The sequence below is a fragment of the Protopterus annectens genome, chromosome 14.part0 (genome assembly GCF_019279795.1).
Source record: "Protopterus annectens isolate FY-2018-M chromosome 14.part0, PAN1.0, whole genome shotgun sequence".
NCBI lineage: Eukaryota > Metazoa > Chordata > Ceratodontiformes > Protopteridae > Protopterus > Protopterus annectens.
In genome coordinates, this window is record NC_056748.1 from 4,799,323 (window position 1) to 4,821,284 (window position 21,962).

The window sequence follows — 21,962 nt, forward strand, 5'->3', positions numbered from 1 at the left end:
CCCATTTGCCAAAAAGGCCAGGGGAACAGATCGTGGGAGTTAAGTTAGATGAGCAGAAAAGCAACAGAGGATACTTTAAAGCGGGTTTGAGTGACACAGAAGTAAGAAGAAATTACATAAACTGCCAAGAAATAGGTGAATTGCATGTGAGAAGACCTGTGATGATTAAGTACAACTGTCAAAGAAGGGAGGAGAGTGGTTCTGAATTGAGAGAAGTAGTGGCAGTTGATGCAACACCCTGACCCCTTGTGGGGATGAGACTGGTGATTATTCTAAATGCACCCTAAATAAAATGTTGAATTAAATGTTCATTAAGCTTGTTATTCATATCTTTTTAATTTTGATGTGGCATATTTAAAATCAAGTCTTAAGGCTGCATATTCTGATTGGTCAGTGGATGTCTGATCTTACATGCTATAGTCTGTCCACTTCAGCCAAAGGACTGGCAGCCGCAGGTTAAAGCAGATGTTCTTCGTGTTTCACTGTTGCAGTCATTACATTTGGGTAATCTGCTGGCAGATTGCCCTCAGTCGGCCTGAATTCCAAAGTCTTGGGTCTTGCGTCGCTTGCTGTTTCCTCTTCCATGACGTCAGGTCGTCAGAGGTATAAAACATGCAGCCGACGCCATTTTCTTCAGTCTTTCTTGCCGCGCGGTGCCCGAAGCAGAAGCATTTCGCAAGTGCCGGTCGGCCAACTACTGAAATATTCGAGTTTGAGTTTCAGAACTGAAGTCTTCAAGAAAGCTAGGTACCCCGTTGGGGAAACTTTTTTCTTGCTCCATACCGATGTCAGAAAAAGTTAATTGTATTACTTGTGGGAAGCAAATACCTCATAAGGATTTCCATTTATACTGTATTCCTTGCCTAGGCCCTGATCACAATGTCCTGGCTGTCAGTTTTGTGCTAGATTTAACCAACGCACTATTAAGCGGTGGTATATTTTTGCCTCAAAGTATTTTGGAAACAGATTTAACTTCCCAGAAGTGTCGTTGGATAGCAATCCAACTACCGGAGTACATAAAAAACACAAAGAAAAGGACAGAGAAAGGCAGTCGAGATCCAAAACCGACAGCGAAGCTTCTCCTAAGCCAGTCGCCGGTGCTTAGTGAGGCGCTTTTGCAGCCCCTGATATTCGTTACTTTTGAGTCGCAGGCCTCTACCGACACCCATGTGGAGTCGGGCATGCCGCAAGATACTCAAGGTATTGGACCGATGGATGTATCGCCCTCGGATGGGTCCAGAGCCGCTGAATAGGCACTGGCATCTGAGGGTGTATTCAGACCTCAACATTTGTATATCAAACAGACGACCGCTGCAAAACCAAAGACAAAAGCAACTTCTAAAACTAAAAAAAAAAAGATGCATGAGCCACGTGCACAGGCCTCTACACCTAAAAAACAGATGATCAAAATGGCTGAAAACCTTATTACCTTGATCAGGGGTACCCATCCCCCTGCAGATAAGAGGCCTAGGCAAGACACTGATTATGAATCTTCAGATCAGGTTTCTATTTCTTCTGATTCCTCTTCTGATCAGGAATTATCTATACTTTCCTATGAGGATTCTGATGCAGAGGAGTCTATACCATCTGCATCTCTTCCTGAGGATTATTCATTTGGAGAAACCTTGCATACTTTGAGGGAGCATTTTCACTGGGAGATTCAAGATTTCTCAGAATCAAAAAAGAGGCTCAGGGATTTCCTGCTTCTCCCTCAGCACAGGTCTTTAGCCATTCCCCCTGTTTTAGACATTGTGGATGATGTGTTTTCGGAGTCAAGCTTGACCCCTGACTCCTTACCTCCAGCACCCAGTAAGCCTGACAGATATTACAGGGTCCCTGACTCACATAAATGTTTATTTAGAAACCCTGCTGCTGATCCTGAAACTATTTAACAGGCTCCAAAGGGAGTTAAGGCCTCAACAGCAAAAAATCCTACCCCCTCTGACAGAGATTCAAGGGCACTGGACAGATGGGGGAAAATGGTTTATACATCTGCAACCTTGGCAATCAGGGCTTTAAACTGTCAATTTCATATGCTTAAGTATCCACAACATGTTATGGGATTGCTGAAACAGAAAATAATGTTGATTTCTGAATGTGCAGAAAATAAAGAATTGCAGGAATTATTGCATGCAGCTGAACAGGTTGGAAAGCATACTTTGCAATGTGGTTTTGACTCCTTAGAGGCCTCCTGCAGGGCCGCAGTTACTGGATCTGTGATTAGGAGGCATGCCTCACTAAAGGAACAAAATTTGCCTGACCATGTTAAAGCTAAATTGCTAGATGCACCTTTACAGCCTGATACTCTGTTTGGTATTAAGGCAGAAGAGGTTTTAAAGAAAATGGAAGACAAAGCTAAGTCTATGCAAACTGTTAAAGTCTTCTTACAAGTGCAGACACCAAGATTCAGTAGACATTGGCCTACAAAAGAATTAGTCCTTTCCTGTGTCAGACAGAGCTCAAAGGGGCAAATCTAGATGCCCTAAGGGTTCCAGATACCAGGCACAAGATTCATGCAGGTCAAAGCAATGGGGCGCTTCTGCCTCCATATCTGGAGGAGATACAGTGCAAATCTACAGAAAACAGTCCCAATGACTTCCCTCTGCCTACACCAAGCACTTATCTTTTGGCAGCACCCTTAGGGGGAAAATTAGCACTTTTTACTCAAAATTGGCAGTTAATAACCCTGGACAAGTGGGTACTAAACATAGTTTTACAGGGATACAGATTCAATTTCCACACTCTGCCAGTGGCAAACGGTTGGCCAGATCTGACAAAAAAATCAATGGGCAGAGGCACAGAAACAGGTTACGTCCCTCATGGATATGGGGGCCATTCAGCCAGTACCAGAACAGGAAAAAGGACAAGATTTTTACTCGACTGTTCTTGGTACCCAGAAAGGACAAGGCCTGGCGGCCAATACTGGATTTATCGATTTTGAGCACATACCTGGACATTCCAAAATTCAAAATGCTGACTTTGCAGCAGCTTCTGCCCATGCTAGGCAAGAATGCTTGGCTGGTGACATTAGACCTAAAAGAGGCATACCTGCATGTCCCAATAAGACAATCGTGCAGAAGATACCTCAGATTCAAGGCTGGCTTAATGCATTACCAATTCTCTGCACTGCCCTTTGGCTTATCTACTGCACCCAGGGTCTTTACAAAGTGCCTGGCACTAGTAATTGCATTTTGCAGACAAAGTAGTATACAAATATATCTTTACTTGGATGACTGTCTAATTCAAGCAGAGAACAAGGACATTCTTCTTCAACACCTGGCAGTTGTGAAAAGGCTTCTAACATGCCTAGGGTACACAATAAACGAAAAGAAATCACAATTGGTACCCTCAAAAGATAACATTCTTGGGTGCAAGTTTGACTACAACTGCCCAGATGGCTTACCTCACGCCAGACAAGCAAAAGCAACTGACTACTTCAAACTGATGGCAGCAAAAACCCAGTTATCTGCAAGACAAATTCTGCAGGCTTTGGGCTTCATGGCATCCTGCATCCTACTGATTCCATATGCAAGACTGCATATGAGGAAACTTCAGTGGTACCTAAAAAGTTTATGGAGTTAGCATTCTCACAGCCTGGAAACAGATTCCTCTCATTCCCTGCCTGCAACAGGAGTTTCTATGGTGGGCAAAGGCATGTCACCAAAACGTGGGACTGGTGTTCGCTCTACTCCCTGCCAGCCAAACTTTAACAGACGCATCAGATTATGCCTGAGGGGCTCACATGGCAGAAAGATGCATTCAGGGCATATGGACCCCAAAATAAATGCATCTACATATAGGTTCATAGGTTCATAGGTTTATACTAGGCTATCTGCCCTAAGGCATTTATAAGCCTAGCCCAAATTATTGTGGCTTACGCCACCCCTTATATGAAAAAATACTGTGCCCATTAGTTTGTTGTGCCTCTGTCCAGCAGTGACCCAGAGATGATTCCCGGGGTAAACCTACGATCTCCCATCCACAGGTCTAGATTTCTCTTGAACAGAGTCAACCAGAAAGAGATGCTAGCTGTTCAAAATGCCCTAACAGCCTTCAAGGACTTACTTCATCCAAGACAACTACTGATAAAGACGGACAACACCACAGTCATGTGGTATATAAACAAGCAAGGGGGCACACACTCCTACCCCGTTTGCAGATTAGCCATGGCACTGTGGGACACAGCTTTGACCTACCAAATACATCTTCAAGCTCAATTCCTGCCAGGAAAGCAAAATACTCTAGCAGACGATTTAAGAAGAAACCTTATGGATCCTCACGAGTGGAAACTAAATCCACAAGTCTTTAGCATGATAACAGAGAAATGGGGGAGCCCAGACATAGATCTGTTTGCCTCTCCTTAAAATTATCAGTTGAAAAAAATCTGCACAAGGACTTATCATAGACAAGCATGGAAAGTGGACGCCCTGTCCTTCAGTTGGAAAAACCTATCGGTTTACGCCTTTCCTCCTCTGCCTCTTCTTCCCAAGGTCCTCCTAAGAGTCAGACAAGAGAAAACAAAGATGATACTAATTGCCCCGGACTGGCCCCGCCAATACTGGTACCCAATCCTAAGGAACTTGTCTCAGTACCCAGCTTGGACCTTACCTCAAAGACCTCAACTACTGTCCCAGCAAAACAATCAGATCTTGCACAATCAACTCCAGACACTGAACCTGGCAGCATGGCTGATCATGTAGTTATACAAACAACGCCTCTCAGTAAAGCCGTGATGGATGTCATTTTGGAAGCCAGAAGGCCTAGTACTAGAAAATCTTATGCTGATAAATGGAAGAGATTCTGTGCTTGGAATCGAGCACAAGGAACTAATACAGCAGAACCAAATATTCCTCAGATATTACAATACTTAACTGAGATGCTTGACAAAGGCCTATCTTTCTCATCAAACAAAATCCATGCCTGTGCCATTTCGGATCATTACAATACAGAGCCACCAATCTTTTCTCATCCTTTACTAAAGCAGTATCTTAGAGGAGCCAAAAATGTAAGGCCTCCTAGAAGATCACCATTACCTGCATGGGACCTCAATTATGTGTTGGAAAAGCTCACCCTGCCTCCATTTGAACCAGCTGCTACCGCTGATATAAAGTTCTTATGGAAAACAGCTCTGCTACTAGCAATTACTTCAGCAAGAAGAGTTTCAGAGCTACAGGCCCTCATGGCTGTAGAGCCTTTTATCATATTTTACCCAGACAGGGTGTCTCATCCTACGTTTATGCCTAAGGTGGTTTCCAGTGTGGCTCTTAACCAAACCATTCATCTGCCAACCTTTTATCCAAACAAGGGGGAGAGAATTCAGCATTCCTTGGACGTACACAGACAGCTAAGATTCTACTTGAGCAGGACTAAAGCTCTAAGAAAAACTGAGCAATTAATAGTGACATATGCTGCAGGATCAGATGGAAAGGCTATTTCAAAGCAGACAATTTCAAAGTGGATAAAGCCACTGCATACATTTCTGCTACTTACACCATGGTAAACCTGTGCCCAAGGGCATTAGGTCTCATTCCACCAGAGCTGCAGCTAATTCAGCAGCCTTTCTCAGAGGAGTACCAACCAAAGACATTCTAGAGGCTGCTACTTGGAGCTCTTTTCATACCTTCACAAAGCATTATCATTTGCCTCTGCCGCACCTAATGCTGTTTAGCTCCAGCCTCCCAACCATAGCTTTGGGATTCTACACAAATGTAATGACTGCAACAGTGAAACACGAAGAACATAGTACAGTTGTGTACACTTACCATAAATGTAGATGTTCGAGTGTATTCACTGTTGCAGTCCAGGTTACCCTCCTGCCATCCCCCTATCATTCTGGAGTTTATCTTTCCTTCTCTATCTTCTACAACCTATGTGGTGTATTTGCTTGTAGATGAAGGATATATATATGGGTCTACTTCTTTTGACCTAACTTTCATTTGCCTGACACTCATTTTCCTGACCCCATTTGACTGAAATTTAATTTGCCTGACACTTCATTTGCCTGGCAAGTATTATTAGCAAGAAAATGGAATATGCCCTTCAGTGCAGTGCACCCTGAGTTAGAATATATAGTTAGGGGTGGGGCTAAGCCCCCACTTCATTTCATATAATATTGTTAACTTTTGATGTAATATTGCTTAGTAACAGAAAAGTAAGTGGGGGGATTCAGCCCCCACACCCCCTGTTGTGGGGGGCTGTGCCCCCCACACCCACCTAACTATATATTCTAACTCCAGGGTCGCACTGCAGTGGGGAAGGGGGCATATTCCATTTTCTTGCTAATAATACTCGTCAGGCAAATGAAGTGTCAGGCAAATGAAATTTCAGTCATTTGGTCTCAGGCAAATGAAAGTTAGGTCAAAAGAAGTAGACCCATATATATATATATATATATATATATATATATATATATATATATATATATCTTTTTGAGGGCACCTGTCATCTGGGGCAAGAAAAACTAAAGAAAATGGCATCAGCTGCATGTTTTATACCCCTGACATTATGGAAGAGGAGACTGCAACCGACGCAGGACCCAAGACTTTGGAATTCAGGCCGACTGAGGGCAACCCTGCCAGCAGATTACCCAAATGTAATGACTGCAACAGTGAATACACTCGAACATCTACATTTATGGTAAGTGTACACAACTGTACTTTTAGCAACTTTAAGACTGTCCTGGACTCAACCTCCCTAGCTTATCTTGGTTTGGTCCTCCGGGTGTCTTTACAACCCCTCTTTACATGTTAACTGAGAAGAGCTGCTGAGGGTACTGTTCAAAGCTCAGACTGAAGTAGGTGTCTTTGTTTCCCCTTTTATCTCATGGGTAGCAGGAGCAAATTCTATTCCCTCCTTATTCAGTTTTACCTTTCACAGGCCATTCCAGTGCCAGGAGTTTCAGTACAGACGTTCCATCCACTGACTGCAAGATCTGCACCTACATCAACTTCTGTTTTGATACCAGCTGTTCACTTGTGTCTATGACATCATTGTCAGTGCTGTCATTATTGATGGTCATAGGCCTTAGGTACTTGATGCTGACCTTTGACAGTGATGGTCTCCAGGACCATAGGCATCTCTGTCAACGTCAGCTAAAATTTGAGATTTCTGCCTTCCTTGAAAATAATGTCATCCTTGTTACCGAGGTCATTCGTATCCCTTTAGATGTTCATTGTGTTTCACTGCTGCAGTCATTACACTTGGGTTATCCTGCCGTCAGGCGGTCCCGCAGTTGGCCAGAGTTCCAAAGTCTTGGTCTGGCGTCGGTTGCTGTCGCTTCTTCCCTGACGTCAGTGCGTCAGGGGTATACAAGATGCAGCTGACACCATTTTCTTCAGTCTTTCTTGCCACGCGGTGCCAGAAGCAAAAGCAGTTCGCAAGTGCCGGTCGGCCGACTCCTGAGATTTTCAATTCGAATTTCAGAACCGAAGTCTTCAATAAAGGTAAGTACCCGTTGGGGAAACTTTTTCTTGCCTCAGACCGATGTCGGTAAAAGTTAATAATTGTATTTCTTGTGGGAAGCAAATACCTCATAAGGATTTTCATTCTTAATGTATCCCATGCCTAGGCCCTGACCACGATGTCACTAGTTGTTGGTTTTGTGCTAGATTTAACAAGCGCACTATTAAACGTCGGTTTGATTTTGCCCGACATTATTTTGGCCGAAGGTTCAATTATACCCTGCCGTCGGAAATTCTGACGACCCGAATACACAAAAAGCGCAAAGACAAGGATAAGGACAGGCATCCGAGGTCCAAAACTGACAATGAAACTTCTTCTAGGCCAGTCGCCAGTTCTCCGATTTTCAGTGAGGTGCCTTCGGAGCCCCTGACGACCGCTACCTCAGAACCACAGACCACTTCTGACTCCCACGTGGAGATGGCTGGACCTCTGGATACTCAAGATTTAGGGCTTGCAGAAACTAACCCTTCAGAGAGATCCGGAGCCGCTGAGCTACCATCGGCTTCAGAGGGTGTATTCAGGCCTTCTCAGCTTACCATCAAATCTTCTGCCAAGTCTAAAACCCCTTTAAAGACAAAGAAGCAAGTACAGCATTCACCTGGACAGGCCTCCATGCCTAAGAAACAGATGCTCAAAATGGCCGAAGACTTAATTACTCTGATCAGGGGTTCCCATCCCCCTCCTGATAAAAGACCTAGGCAGGATGCAGACTATGATTCCTCTGACTAGGTTTCCATTTCTTCGGATTCCTCTTCAGATCAGGGATACTCTTTACCCCCCCATGAGGATTCTGATGCTGAAGAATCAATTCCTTCATCCTCTTCTCCAGAGGACTACTCTTTTGGGGAAACTTTACATACCATGAGGGAGGAGAGCCAGGATTACTCAGAATCCAAGAAAAGGCTCATAAACTTTCTTTTATAAGGGAGAGGGGGTCTAGTTTTCATGGACCAAACAGTATATGAAAGAAAGATGCTTAATTACCTGGGCTGCGATGTATACACTCAGGCTAGTGTTAATGAGGTCAACACAGCTTATAAAAGAATCAAAGGCGTCTTGGATGACTTGTTTTTAGAAGGGTCTATAGACATAGACACGTTTCAGTACTTGTCTATGTCAGCCCTTAGTATCCCGACAATATTTGGCACCCCAAAGTTACATAAAAGCCTTTTGGATCCACCATTTAGACCTATTGTGGACGGACGGAAGAGGCTGTATTACATACACATGTGCCAAACTCATAGATAATATTCTGAAGCCTATGATTAGTGAAGAGCCACAGATATGTCGGGATTCTTGGAGTTTTTTGGAAAGTATTGATGAATTGGAATACAGTGATAGCATCATCTTTTTGACTATTGATGTTAAAGATTTGTATACGGTCATTCCGCAGACCACAGGGATTGCATGGACTAGGGAGTTCATGCTTTTTAAAAAGGCCGAAGACAATAAGGTCTGCATGGTTGAGACTGTGCTTGATTTGGTTTTATCAAACAACTACATCATGTTCAACAAGGAAATCTTTTTACAAAATACAGGGGTGGCAATGGGGTCACCCTGTGGTGCAAGCTTTGCCAATAGTGTCATGGCACATTGGGAACGGAATTTCTTATTTACAAACAGTTTGTTCCAAGAGCACGTCCTGTGGTACACTAGATATCAGGACGACATGTGCCTGGTATGGAAGGGAGAGGCAGAACATATACAAGATTTTATATTTAGCATCACAGCAATGACAGATTTCCTTGAATTCACATATACTATAGGGACAGATTGTATCACATATCTAGATGTGAAGGTGACTAAGGACATGATTAAAGGACAGTATAAGGCCACTATTTACAGAAAGCCTACTTATTCCACCGCTTTCTTGCATTATTCAAGCAATCACCCTAACCACCAGAAGAAAGCCGTGGTTAAGGGCCAAATGGTAAGGGCAGCAAGAATGGTCTCCGACAACATGGATTTTCATGAGGAATGTGAGAAACTGAAATCCATGTTTCTGAGAAGAGATTATCCTCATAAACTCCTAACTGACGTCACCCTTGAGGTTAGGGTAAAGAGGGAGTCTGGGCATTTTAAGCCAATTCTTTCAGGCAGAGTCTTTAATTATAGCAACAATGTTTTGACTCATTATGACACACAGTGGGGAGCCAATAAGAAAGGAGGAGTGCCAATACTTGAATTTCATGTTTACCTTCTCCTTAGATTTCATGAGAATTAAAGAAATTCTTGTTAAAAATTGGGCAATCATTTTGAAGGACCAAATGATTTGCAAAACACTAGATATTAGACCTGGGTTTACGTATAGGAGAGGGATGAATCTTAAGAGTATGTTAGAAAGCAATCACAACAAGATGGTTAAATGCACACAGTGTGGACCATTGGGTATGAGGAAATGTGGGACTTGCCCACAATGTAAGTGCATTAAAGTAGGTACTGCCACGATGATTAATAATAGAACGTATAGAATAAATGGTAAATTTAACTGTGACTCTAAAGGAGTAGTTTGTCACATGTTGCGACTCATGTCCCTCTTTCTATATAGGGAAAACTGAACGAAAGCTGAAACAAAGAATATATGAACATAATTATAGTATTGGGAGGGCTGATAATAACGCCCTAGCAAGCATGTAGTTGAGTATCCAACTCACAGGTTTGCGTTTTCAGTACTACAACAGATTCGTTCAGACCCAAGAGGGGGGCCATGGCAGTTATTAGAAGAACAGGAATTATTATGGCAGAGTAGGACTTTGGCATACACTTTACCCGGGTTAAATGAACACGTCTCCATCAAAAGTGTTCTAAAGCTTAAGGCGTTGCATAGATGAGGCACGTATATTTTAGAATTTTTAATGTAAATATTTTATTTTATTTAATTTATTTTTATAATTTTGCTTTAAAATACTTGTTTTGTGCTTATTAATCTTGACATCATATTTTATTTAGACATTTGTTATTTGTTATTGTTATTTATAACAAGTCTATTTTTCAGAATTGGTAACAGGTGGTTGGTGCATTAATGTTAAAAGTGCTTGCATTACATTTATTAATGCACTTTTATTTTAAATACAGATTCTTTTAATGGATAGCATAATAATTGATTAATTGTTTAATGGACTGATTAACATCTTATTCAACATGTATATATAGTGTGTGTTGTTAAACTGTATCTTTGTCTGATGAAGTTGGGACATAGTTCCCTTCGAAAGCACTCACATTAAAGGTATTTTTTGTACACGCTGGTTCGTGATTGAAGAGGCTACCAACATTTCAATATGTTTGTGGTTTTCATTTATTGCCTCAGCACAGGCCCCTTGCTATTCCACCAGTGTTAGACTTTGTAGATGATGTGTACTCTGAATCCACTTTAAATCCTGATTCTTTGCCCCCTGCTCCAGTCAAACCAGACAGATACTACAGAGTCCCTGACTCTCACAAATTTCTTTATAAAAACCCTGTTGCTGACCCCGAAACTATTTCCCAGGGTCCCAAAGGGGGTAAAGGCTTCCACAGCTAAAAATCCAGTTCCCTCTGACAGGGATTCTAGAGCATTAGACAGATGGGGGAAGAAAGTTTACACTTCTGCAACTTTTGCAGTGAGGGCTTTAAATTGCCAGTTTCACATGCTTAAATATCGACAGTATTTAATGTCTCATTTAAAACAGAAAATGCTTACAAATTCAGAACATCCTGATTATAATGCTGGGCAAGAAGGCTTGGCTCGTAACTTTGGACCTCAAGGAGGCATGCCTGCATGTCCCTATCAGACAAAATTGCAGAAGATACCTCGGATTCATAGCAGGTTCAATGCATTACCAATTCTCTCCACTGCCCTTTGGCTTATCTACTGCGCCCAGGGTCTTCACAAAATGCCTGGCACCAGTAATTGCATTTTGCAGACAAAAGGGAATTCAGATATACCCATACTTGGATGACTGCCTTATTCAAGCAGAGAGCAAGGACATTCTTCTAAAGCATCTGGCGCTTGTAAAAAGCTTGCTAATTTGCCTAGGGTACACAGTAAATGAAAAGAAGTCAAAACTAGTGCCCTCACAAGAGATAATATTCCTGGGTGCCAGCTTAAATACAACGGCCCAGATGGCTTATCTCATGCCAGAACAGCAAGGACAACTGACTCAATACTTTCAATTGATGGCAACAAAAACCCAACTCCCTGGAAGAAAAATTCTGCAGGCCTTGGGGTTCATGGCATCTTGCATACTACTAATTCCATATGCCAGACTGCATATGAGGAAATTACAATGGTACCTAAAGAATGTTTGGTCTCAACACTGCCACAGTCTGGAAACAGTAATACCACTTATTCCCTGCCTACAACAGGAGTTTTGATGGTGGGCACAGGCATGTCACCTCAACAAGGGACAACCTTTCACTCAGCCCACAGCCAGGCAATCACTGACAACAGATGCTTTGGACTACGCTTGTGGAGCACACATGGCAGGAAAATGTATTCAGGGCAAGTGGGCCGCAGAACAAAGGCATCTTCACATCAATCAAAAAGAGATGCTAGCTGTACAAAATGCCCTAATAGCTTTCAAGGACCTTCTGCATCCAGGACAACTACTACTAAAGACAGACAACACCACAGTCATGTGGTACATAAACAAGCAAGGGGGCACTCATTCATATCCCCTCTGCAGACAAGCCATGACCTTGTGGAACACAGCTCTAACCTTTCAAGTTCATCTGCAAGCATAATTCCTGCCAGGAGAGAAAAATACTCTGGCAGACGACTTAAGCAGAAACATCATGAATTTGCACGAGTGGAAATTAAATCCACAAATATTCAGCATGATAACACAGAAATGGTGGAACCCGGACATAGATCTGTTTGCCTCCCCAATGAATTGCCAGCTAAAGAAATTCTGAACAAGGACTTACCACACACAAGCATGGAAAGTGGATGCTCTCTCATTCAGCTGGAAAAACGTACAAGTATATGCTTTTCCGCCTCTACCTCTCCTTTCAAAGGTACTCCTAAAAGCCAGACAAGAAAAAACAAAAATGATTCTGATTGCCCCAGACTGGCCATGCCAGCAATCTTAAAGAACTTACCACAAGGCCCACCATGGATTTTACCTCAAGTTCCACACCTTCTTACTCAACAAAACAATCAGATACTTCACAGCCAACTCAAAACCTTAAACCTGGCTGCATGGCAGATTACTTAGTAAAACAGACAACACCTCTCACCAAAGCAGTGATGGATGTTATTTTGGAGGCCAGGAGGCCTAGCACCAGGAAATCCTACTCAGAAAAGTGGAAGAGATTCTGTGCCTGGAACCAGGCTCAAGGCTTTGACCCTCTTGTCCCTAATATTCCTCAGATACTACAATATTTAACTGAGATGCTGGACAAAGGCCTATCTTTTGCATCCATTAAAATCCACGCCTTTGCCATCTCTGCTCATTACAACACAGATCCACCAATTTACTCTCATCCTTTGCTAAAACAGTACCTCAGAGGGGCTAAAAACATAAGACCGCCCTGTAGAGCACCAACTCCAACTTGGGACCTCAACTTTGTCTTGGAGAAATTAACTTTACCTCCTTTTGAACCAGCCAATTCAGCAGAATTAAAATGTCTCATGGAAAACGGCTCTGCTTTTGTCATAACCTCAGCACGAAGAGTTTGAGTTACAGGCACTAATGGCAGTGGAACCTTTCATCATTTTTCATCAAGACACAGTGTCTTTAAGAACAAACCCTACTTTTATGCCAAAGGTGGTATCAAGTGTGGCCCTAAACCAAACTATTCATTTGCCAACATTTTATCCAAATCCCCAGAACAAAGGGGAGAGACTTCTGCATGCATTGGACATACACAGACAGCTACGCTACTACTTGGATAAAACAAAAGCTTTCAGAAAAACTGAGCAATTGTTTGTAGCATATGCTGCAGGATCACAGGGAAAAGCTATTTCAAAGCAGACCATAGCTAAATGGATAGGACACTGTATACATTTCTGCTACACACAACATGGAAAAACTGTGCCTAGCAACATTGGGTCTCATTCTACCAGAGCTACAGCCACTTCAACTGTCTACCTCAGAGGAGTACCTACCAAGGATATTTTGGAAGCTGCAATTTGGAGTTCAGTGCATACCTTTACCAAGCATTACCCACCTGCCTCTTTACTCTAAATCCAGAGCTGGCTTTGCCACTGCAGTGCTACAGGGCCTTATAACCACCTCGAATGCTTTATAGCACCATCCACCCAACCTCAGCTTTTGGATTCTACCCAAGTGTAATGACTGCAGCAGTGAAACACGATGAACATAGTACAGTTTTGTACCTACCATAAATGTAGATGTTAGAGCGTCTTCACTGCTGCAGTCCAGGTTACCCTCCCTCCATTCCCATTTTCTTACCTGGGACTTATCTATACCTTACTACCTATACAACCTATTTGGTGTATTTGCTTGTAACTGAGGGAAATGGTTTTCATTTTTATGCATCTTTTATTAGCAATGTGTATTGCCTACTTATTTGGGGGCACCTGACATCTGGGGCAAGAAAAACTGAAGAAAATGGCGTCTGCTGCATCTTATATACCCCTGGAGCACTGACGTCAGGGAAGAAGTGACAGCAGCCGACACCGGACCAAGACTTTTGAACTCTGGCTGACTGCGGGACCGCCTGACGGCAGGATAACCCAAGTGTAATGACTGCAGCAGTGAAGAAACTCTAACATCTACATTTATGGTAAGTACAAAACTGTACTTTCTAATATCCATGTCTTCAAAGTCCAAAACCATCTACTGTCTAAATGCTGAGCCTTTCAGTGTTTACTGCTGTGAGAGAAAACTCTGCAGAGTCAGTCTGTATGATTGAAGGGTACCCTAGAAGAGACAGCAAAGGTGTTGGCTTCACCCATTGACAGCTATTCACATAAAACTTTGTTCTTGTCATCTTCTTCCCAGAGCAGCAAAGGGGGCGGCCTATGCAGGGACAAAATGATGTCTAACATGTATGGATTCCTCCCCTCCTATGTGGGGGATGCCTCTTTAAGTGTGCCAAGGAAGAGGAGATGCAAGAGAAAGTATATGGATTCCCCCACACAGGATACAGATTTGGATGACTGGGAGACCTCCCCATTTCCATTATGGTAACCCCTGATTCACTGAGATCATTGACTTGGTGTAACAAAATATTCTTGACCCCTCCATTGACCCAGTCTGTCTTCAAGGAGAGATCCTACAGTAGTCTTCAGTGCACCCCTCGTAAAAAAGCCCTTTGGAGAGGGGCAAGGGATATGCCTTCTGACAAGAGGCTACTGCCTTTGGACAGCTTTGACAAATACAATTATGCAGCCACAATCTCTGTGATTAGGGTCATTAATTAACTGATTCACACAGTATGGTTTCAGCTTGAATAGAAGAGAAGAACAAGAGACCTCATAGAAAACTGCATTGTAAACTAATTTTCCAGGTGTTCTGACCATTTCCATCCTCTCCAATGCATATGTTGCACAGTGCTACGGATGGATTAGCTTGTGTTGCTGTGTCAGATATCACTAGGAGATGCCATGCCAGAATCCGACATCTTCAAGGTTGGTACCTTTTTTTTACCAGTGCCCTTCGTGATGTGATGGCTTATCATTTAGACCACAGGTGAAAGAAAAGCTATAGAAAACCAGGCAAGATAATTCACTGCTGAGGTGAAGTTACTCACTCCCTAGAAAACAGATTCTCGTACCCAGAAAATTGCAAGAAACTTTTGTTTCAAAAAGTTCCCATCAACCCCATTTTTAGCAGCAGTGTTCTAATAAAAAACATTGTGGACAGTTGGATTTCAGAATGAGCATGGCCCTAAAGGCAGAAGTTGTGTGCAGTCAGGGCTTTGCACAGTCCTTCCTCTGGGGTTCAGTTGCAGAACAGCTGAGGACACATCTGATCCTTCCCTCTGCAGGTAGTCAGGAGTTGTTTCTTCCTGTATATTTAGGTGGCACAATTTAATTTTTGTCATTCTTCAAACCTACTTTAACTCTGTCAAGCATTCTACTCCAGCAAAAAGAAGCAGCCAGAAGAAGGGTGGCAAATCTCTTATAAAAAGGACTAGTTTAATATGTCCCTATCAGACTAGAGAGGCTCTGGAGTTTTAGTCCCTGAAAAACAAAGGACTTCAAGCTGCTACTGGAATTCAGTGGCCTGAGTGTTTACTTAAGGAAGCTGAAAACTCCATTGTGCAGTCAATCCTGCCATGCCTACATAAGAGAGACTGCTGTGCTGTTTATATCTCTAGGATGTCTGTCTACGCAAGAGCAGACAAGCCATCCAAGAGATTTTTGCTCTTCTGGGTAAGAACCAGCCATTACCAGTTTGCAGTCCTCCCATTTAGCCTCATCACAGCCTCTATGGTGTTTAAATGCATGCTTAACTGTTGCAGCACTACCTCAGGTTGAGTGGATGCAGTCTTTCCTTGTCTAAAAGTCTGGTTTCTGACACCAACAGCAAAGGAGTTTACACTGCAGGCCAGCTTTACTTAATACTTGTGTTCAGTACTTTGTAATGTCAGTGAATGCAAAGTCCAACTTTGGACCGTCATAAGAGCAGGCTTTTGTAGCACACCATCTGGACATGGGTCCTACGGACAGAACTGTCAGTTATCCAGTACATTGTCATCTTGTGACAGTATCCCATGTGACAGCAGTATTGTTTGAAAGTTGTAGGCTTTTTGGCTGTCTCAGTAATCTTGATATGCTGTAGAAGTATCAGATGCAAGTTTTTCAGTGGGCACTCAGGGTCCAGTGGAATCAATTTAAACCCCATGTCCGTAGTAGATTGACTTTTCAGATGCCAGCATGTTCAATGGTGTTTCCACTCTTCCAGTCTTGTACAGGGCTGTCCATTTATTCTACTGATGTTCTTCATGTTTCACTGTTGCAGTCATTACATTTGGGTTATCTGCTTGCAGGTAGCCCTCAGTCGGCCTGATTAACAAAGTCTTGGGTCCTGCGTCGGTTGCTGTCCCTTCTTCCATGACGTCATGTCAGGGATATAAAACATGCAGCTGACGCCATTACATCAGTCTTTTTTGGAGTGTGGTGCCCAAAGCAGAAGCAGTTCACAAGTGCCGGTCGGCCGACTGCTGAAATTTTCATTTTCGAGTTTCAGAACCGAAGTCTTCAACTAAAGCTAAGTACCCCATTGGGGAAACTTTTTTTCTTGCTCCTTCTGATGTCAGTAAAAGTTAATAATTGCATTTCTTTGGAAAGCAAATACCTCATAAAGATTTTTATTCGTACTGTATTCCTTGCCTAGGCCCTGACCACGATGTACCTTGCTGTCGGTTTTATGCTTTATGTAATCAGCGCACTATCCGTCGTTGGTATATTTTCGCTTCTAAATATTTCGGTTCTCTGTTTAATTAAACAGAAATGTCGTCAGTTAGCCATCCGACTACCGAAATTCTGAAAAAACGCAAAGATAAAGACAGAGACAGGCCGCTGAGGTGCAAAACTGCCGACGACACTTCTCCTAAGCCAGTCGCCAGTACTCAGTGAGGTGCTTTCGCAGCCCCTGATACCCGCTATGTCTGATTCGCAGGCCTCTACTGAGACCCATTCGGAGTCCGGTATGCCACAAGGTGCTTCAACTATGGAACCGACAAATGTCTCTACCTTGGATGGGTCTGGAGCCGCTGTACAGGCACCGGCCTCTGAGGGTTATTCAGGCCTACGGACTTGCATATTCACTTAGGCCTAACTCTCGAACCATGCCTAAAAAATCGACGCCCAGGCCACATGGTCAAGCTTCTATGCCTAAAAAACAAATGATAAGAATGGCAGAAGATTTATTAACTCTAATCAGGGGTAGCCAACCCCCCCCCCCTGTTTTTAAGAGGCCTATGACTGAAGTTGTTTATGAATCTTCTGACCAGGGTTCTGTTTTTTTCTGATTCTTCTGATTATCTGGATTTGCCCTTATCTACTTATGAGGACTCTGATGCTGAGGATTCCATTACCTCTGCTTCCCCTCCAGAGGATTTTTCTTCTTGAGGAACTTTGCATACTGTAATGGAGCATTTCCACTGGGAAAGCCAGGATTTTTCTGATTCAAAAAGAGGCTTAGGGATTTCTTACTCCTACCACAGTATAGGCCTTTAGCTATTCCTCCTGTACTAGACATTGTTGATGATGCTTTTTCGGAATCTAGTTTGGCCCCTGATTCCTTGCCTCCTGCTCCCAGAAAACCTGACTGATACTACAGGGTCCCTGAGTCGCACGAGTTCCTTTTTAAAAATCCTATTGCTGATCCAGAGACTATTTCACAGGGGCCTAAGGGCATTAAGGCTTCTACTGCTAAAAATCCAACCCCTTCTGATAGAGACTCCAGGGCGCTGGATAGATGGGGTAGGAAGGTTTACACTTCTGCAACCTTGGCCATTAGCGCTTTAAACTGACAGTTTCATATGTTAAAGTATCAGCAACATGTTATTGGATTGCTTAAACAGAAAATGATGTTGATTCCTGACTGTGTAGAAAATAAAGAATTACAGGATTTAATGCATTCTGCTGAACAAGTTGGAAAACATTCTTTGCAATGTGGTTTTGATTCATTAGAGGCCTCTTGCAGGGTTGCTGTTACTGGGTCTGTGCTCAGAAGGCATGCTTGGCTAAAGGAGCAATCTTTGCCTGATTATGTTAAAGCTAAATTGTTGGATGCTCCCTTAAATCAGGTCCGCCTGTTTGGCAACAAGGCTGAGGAAGTTCTTAAAAAGATGGAAGACAAAGCTAAATCTATGTAAACTGTTAAAGATTTCTTACAAGTTCAGCCTCTTAGATTTAGTAGGCACTGACCCTCTAAGAATTGGTCTTTTCCAGCCCCTTCCAGGTCTTCTCAAGCCAAACCCAGACACTGCAAAAACCCCAGGTATCAGTCCCAGGGAACTCGCAGAACTAAGCAGTGGGGGGCCTCCATTTCCAAGTCTAGGAATAATAAGACTCCCTCTATGGCATACTGTCTCAATGACTTCCTTTTAAAATTTCCAAGCACTTTTCAGCTGACTGCCCCTTTCGGGGGAAAGATTGCTCTTCATGCAAAGACCTGGGAACTCATTACCCAGGACAAATGGGTTTTAAATATAGTGTCCCAGGGATACAGATTTCACTTCCACACGTTGCCAGCACCAAGCGGGTGGCTGGACCTACTCCCAAATCAGTGGGCAGAGGCCCAAAAACAAGTACTTTCTCTCTTAAGCATGGGGGCTATTCAGCTGGTACCGGGAGAGGAAAAGGGGCAAGGTTTCTACTCAAGAATTTTCCTGGTACCCAGAAAAGACAATTCATGGCGTCCTATTCTGGACCTGTCTACTCTAAACACCTTTTTGATAATTCCAAAATTCAAGATGCTGACTCTTCACCAATTACTTCCTATGCTAGGCAAAGATACCTGGTTGGCAACACTAGATTTAAAAGAAGCATACCTGCACATCCCAATCAGGGAATCTTGCAGATGATACCTATGCTTCAAAGCAGGCTATATGCACTATCAGTTCTCTGCACTGCCCTTTGGCTTATCTACTGCGCCTTGGGTATTCACAAAGTGCCTAGCTCCAGTTATTGCTTTTTGCAGGCAAAGAAATATCCAAATATACCCATACCTGGACGATTGTCTAATTCAGGCAGAAAGCCAGGACATACTTTTGAATCATCTGGCCTTTGTACAAAGGGTTCTAACTTGTCTGGGGTACACCATAAACGAAAAGAAATCACACCTGGTACCCTGTCAACAAATTATATTCCTGGGAGCAAGCTTGAATACAACTTCCCAGATGACTTACCTCACGACAGAGAAACAGATTCATTTGGCAATCTACTTCAAACAAGTGGCTACAAAAACCTTGCTATCTGCAAGACAAATACTGCAAGCCTTGGGGTTCATGGCCTCCTGCATTTTTCTAATTCCACATACAAGACTGCATATGAGAAAACTACAGTGGTATCTAAAAAGCCTAAGGTGTCAACATTCTCAGGATCTAGAAGTAATGATTCCTATCTTACCTTGCCTATGCCTAGAATTCCTTTGGTGGGCAGAGGCCTGCCACCAAAACAAGGGACTACTTTTCACACCATCACCTACCACCCAAACCCTAACAACATACGCATCAGACTATGTATGGGGGGCTCACCTGGCAGGGAAGTGCATTGAGGGCAAATGGAACCCAAGTCAAATGCACCTGCATATCAATCAAAAAGAAATGTTAGCTGTACAGAAAGCTCTGATAGCCTTCAAGGACAAGTTATGGTAAAGACGGGCAACACCAATGTTATGTGGTACATAAACAAGCAGGGGGGTACACATTCTTATTCCCTCTGCAGACTAGCCATGGCATTGTGGAACACAGCCTTGAGCAACCAAGTGCACCTAGAAGCTCAATTCCTGCCAGGAAAATTAAATACACTGTCAGACTGACTAAGCAGAAACCTCATGGACCCACACGAGTGGAAACTGGAACAAAGGATTTTCAACATGTTGACAAGCGAATGGGGGAGCCCAGATATAGACCTGTTTGCCTCTCCCCAGAACTACCAATTGGACAAATTTAGCACAAGGACTCCCCACAAGCAAGCCTGGAAAGTGGATGCTCTGTCCTTCAGCTGGAAAAACCTATCAGTCTATGCCTTCCCCCCTCTGCCTCTGCTTTCCAAAGTGCTACTAAAAATCAAACAGGACAGATCAAGGATGATTTTGATTGCTCCAGACTGGCCACGCCAACACTGGTACCCCCTCCTGCGCAGTTTGTCACAGTTATCCCCATGGCACCTGCCTCTGACTTCTTACCTGTTGTCTCAGCAGGAGAACCAGATTCTGCACCCTCAGCTTCTAACACTGAACCTTGCTGCCTGGCTAATTACATAATCTCTCCTCTACCATCCCTCAGTAAACCTGTGATGGATATCATTTTAGAGGCAAGGGAGCCTAGTACTAGAAAATCTTATGCTGAAAAATGGAAAAGATTCTGTGCCTGGAACCAGTCTCAAGGGATGAGCACAGCAGTGCCCAATTTATCTCAGATTTTACAATACTTAACTGAGATGTTTCACAAGGGCCTGTCTTTTTCCTCCATTAAAATCCACACCTCAGCCATTTCAGCTCATTGTAGCACAGAACCTCCCCTTTTCTCTCATCCACTGCTCAAGCAGTTCCTCAGAGAGGCCAAAAATTTGAGACCACCCAGGAGAGCTCCAACCCCAGCCTGGGACCTTAACTTTTTTTTGGAAAAACTCACTCTACCTCCTTTCGAGCCAGCTGCTACTGCAGACTTAAAATTTCTTTCTTGGAAAACAGCTTTCATTTTAGCAATCACTTCAGCTAGAAGGGTATCTGAATTCCAGGCCCTTATGGCAGTGGAGCCTTTCATCATCTTTCATACAGACAGGGTGTCCCTCAGAACCAATCCATCCTTCATGCCCAAGGTGGTATCCAGTGTGGCTCTTAATCAGTCTATTCATTTGCTAACCTCCTATCCCAATCCACAGAACAAAGGGGAACAGATGCTGCATTCCTTAGATGTGCACAGGCAACTTACATTCTACTTGGACAGGGCTAAACCTCAAAGGATATCTGAACAACTGCTGGTGGCATTTGCTACAGGGGCAGAGGGGAAGGCTATTTCAAAGCAAACCATTTCTAAATGGATAGGCCATTGCATTAATTTCTGCTATAAGCACCATGGAAAACCTATCCCCCAGGGGATCAGACCTCACACCACCAGGGCTGCATCTACCTCTACAGCCTTTCTCAGAGGCATCCCTACCAGGGACATCCTAGAAGCTGCTACCTGGAGTTCTGTCCATACTTTCACCAAGCATTATCATTTGCCAATTTTCTCTAAATCCAGAGCTGGCTTTGCCACTGGAGTCTTGCAGGGCCTTATAGCTGATCCTAATGCTATCTAAATTCCTCCTCCCAACCATAGCTTTAGGAATCTACCCAAACGTAATGACTGCAACAGTGAAACACGAAGAACACAGTACAGTTGTGTACACTTTCCATAAATGTAGATGTTCGAGTGTATTCACTGTTGCTGTTCTGGTTACCCTCCCTCCAGCCCCCTAACTTCTTTTGGCTATACCTCTACTTTCCTTTACTATGCTTAAAAACCTATTTGGTGTATTTGCTTTTTTGTTGGAGGTATATTGTTGTACTTTTATATTTAATTGCTCCCTATTAGGGGGGCATCTGATATCTGGGGAAGAAAAGCTGATGTAATGGCTTCGGCTGCATGTTTTATACCCCTGGCGACCTGACATCATGGAAGAAGGGACAGCAACCGACGCAGGACCCAAGACTTTGTTAATCAGGCTGACTGAGGACTACCTGCAAGCAGATAACCCAAATGTAATGACTGCAACAGTGAATACACTCTAACATCAACATTTATGTTGTGTACACAACTGTACTTTCTATCACAAGGATAGTCGCAATGGATGCTTCTGCCTTGGTGGGGGGCATTGTTTGGGGCAGATGGTC

General features: G+C 43.2%; 1 protein-coding gene across 1 annotated transcript in view; it reads left to right on the forward strand.

The window, feature by feature from the left end:
• The window catches only part of SMC3 (structural maintenance of chromosomes 3), a 2,445,376-nt gene that overhangs the window by 1,188,801 nt on the left and 1,234,613 nt on the right, over positions 1-21,962 (forward strand). The window lies entirely within an intron of this gene.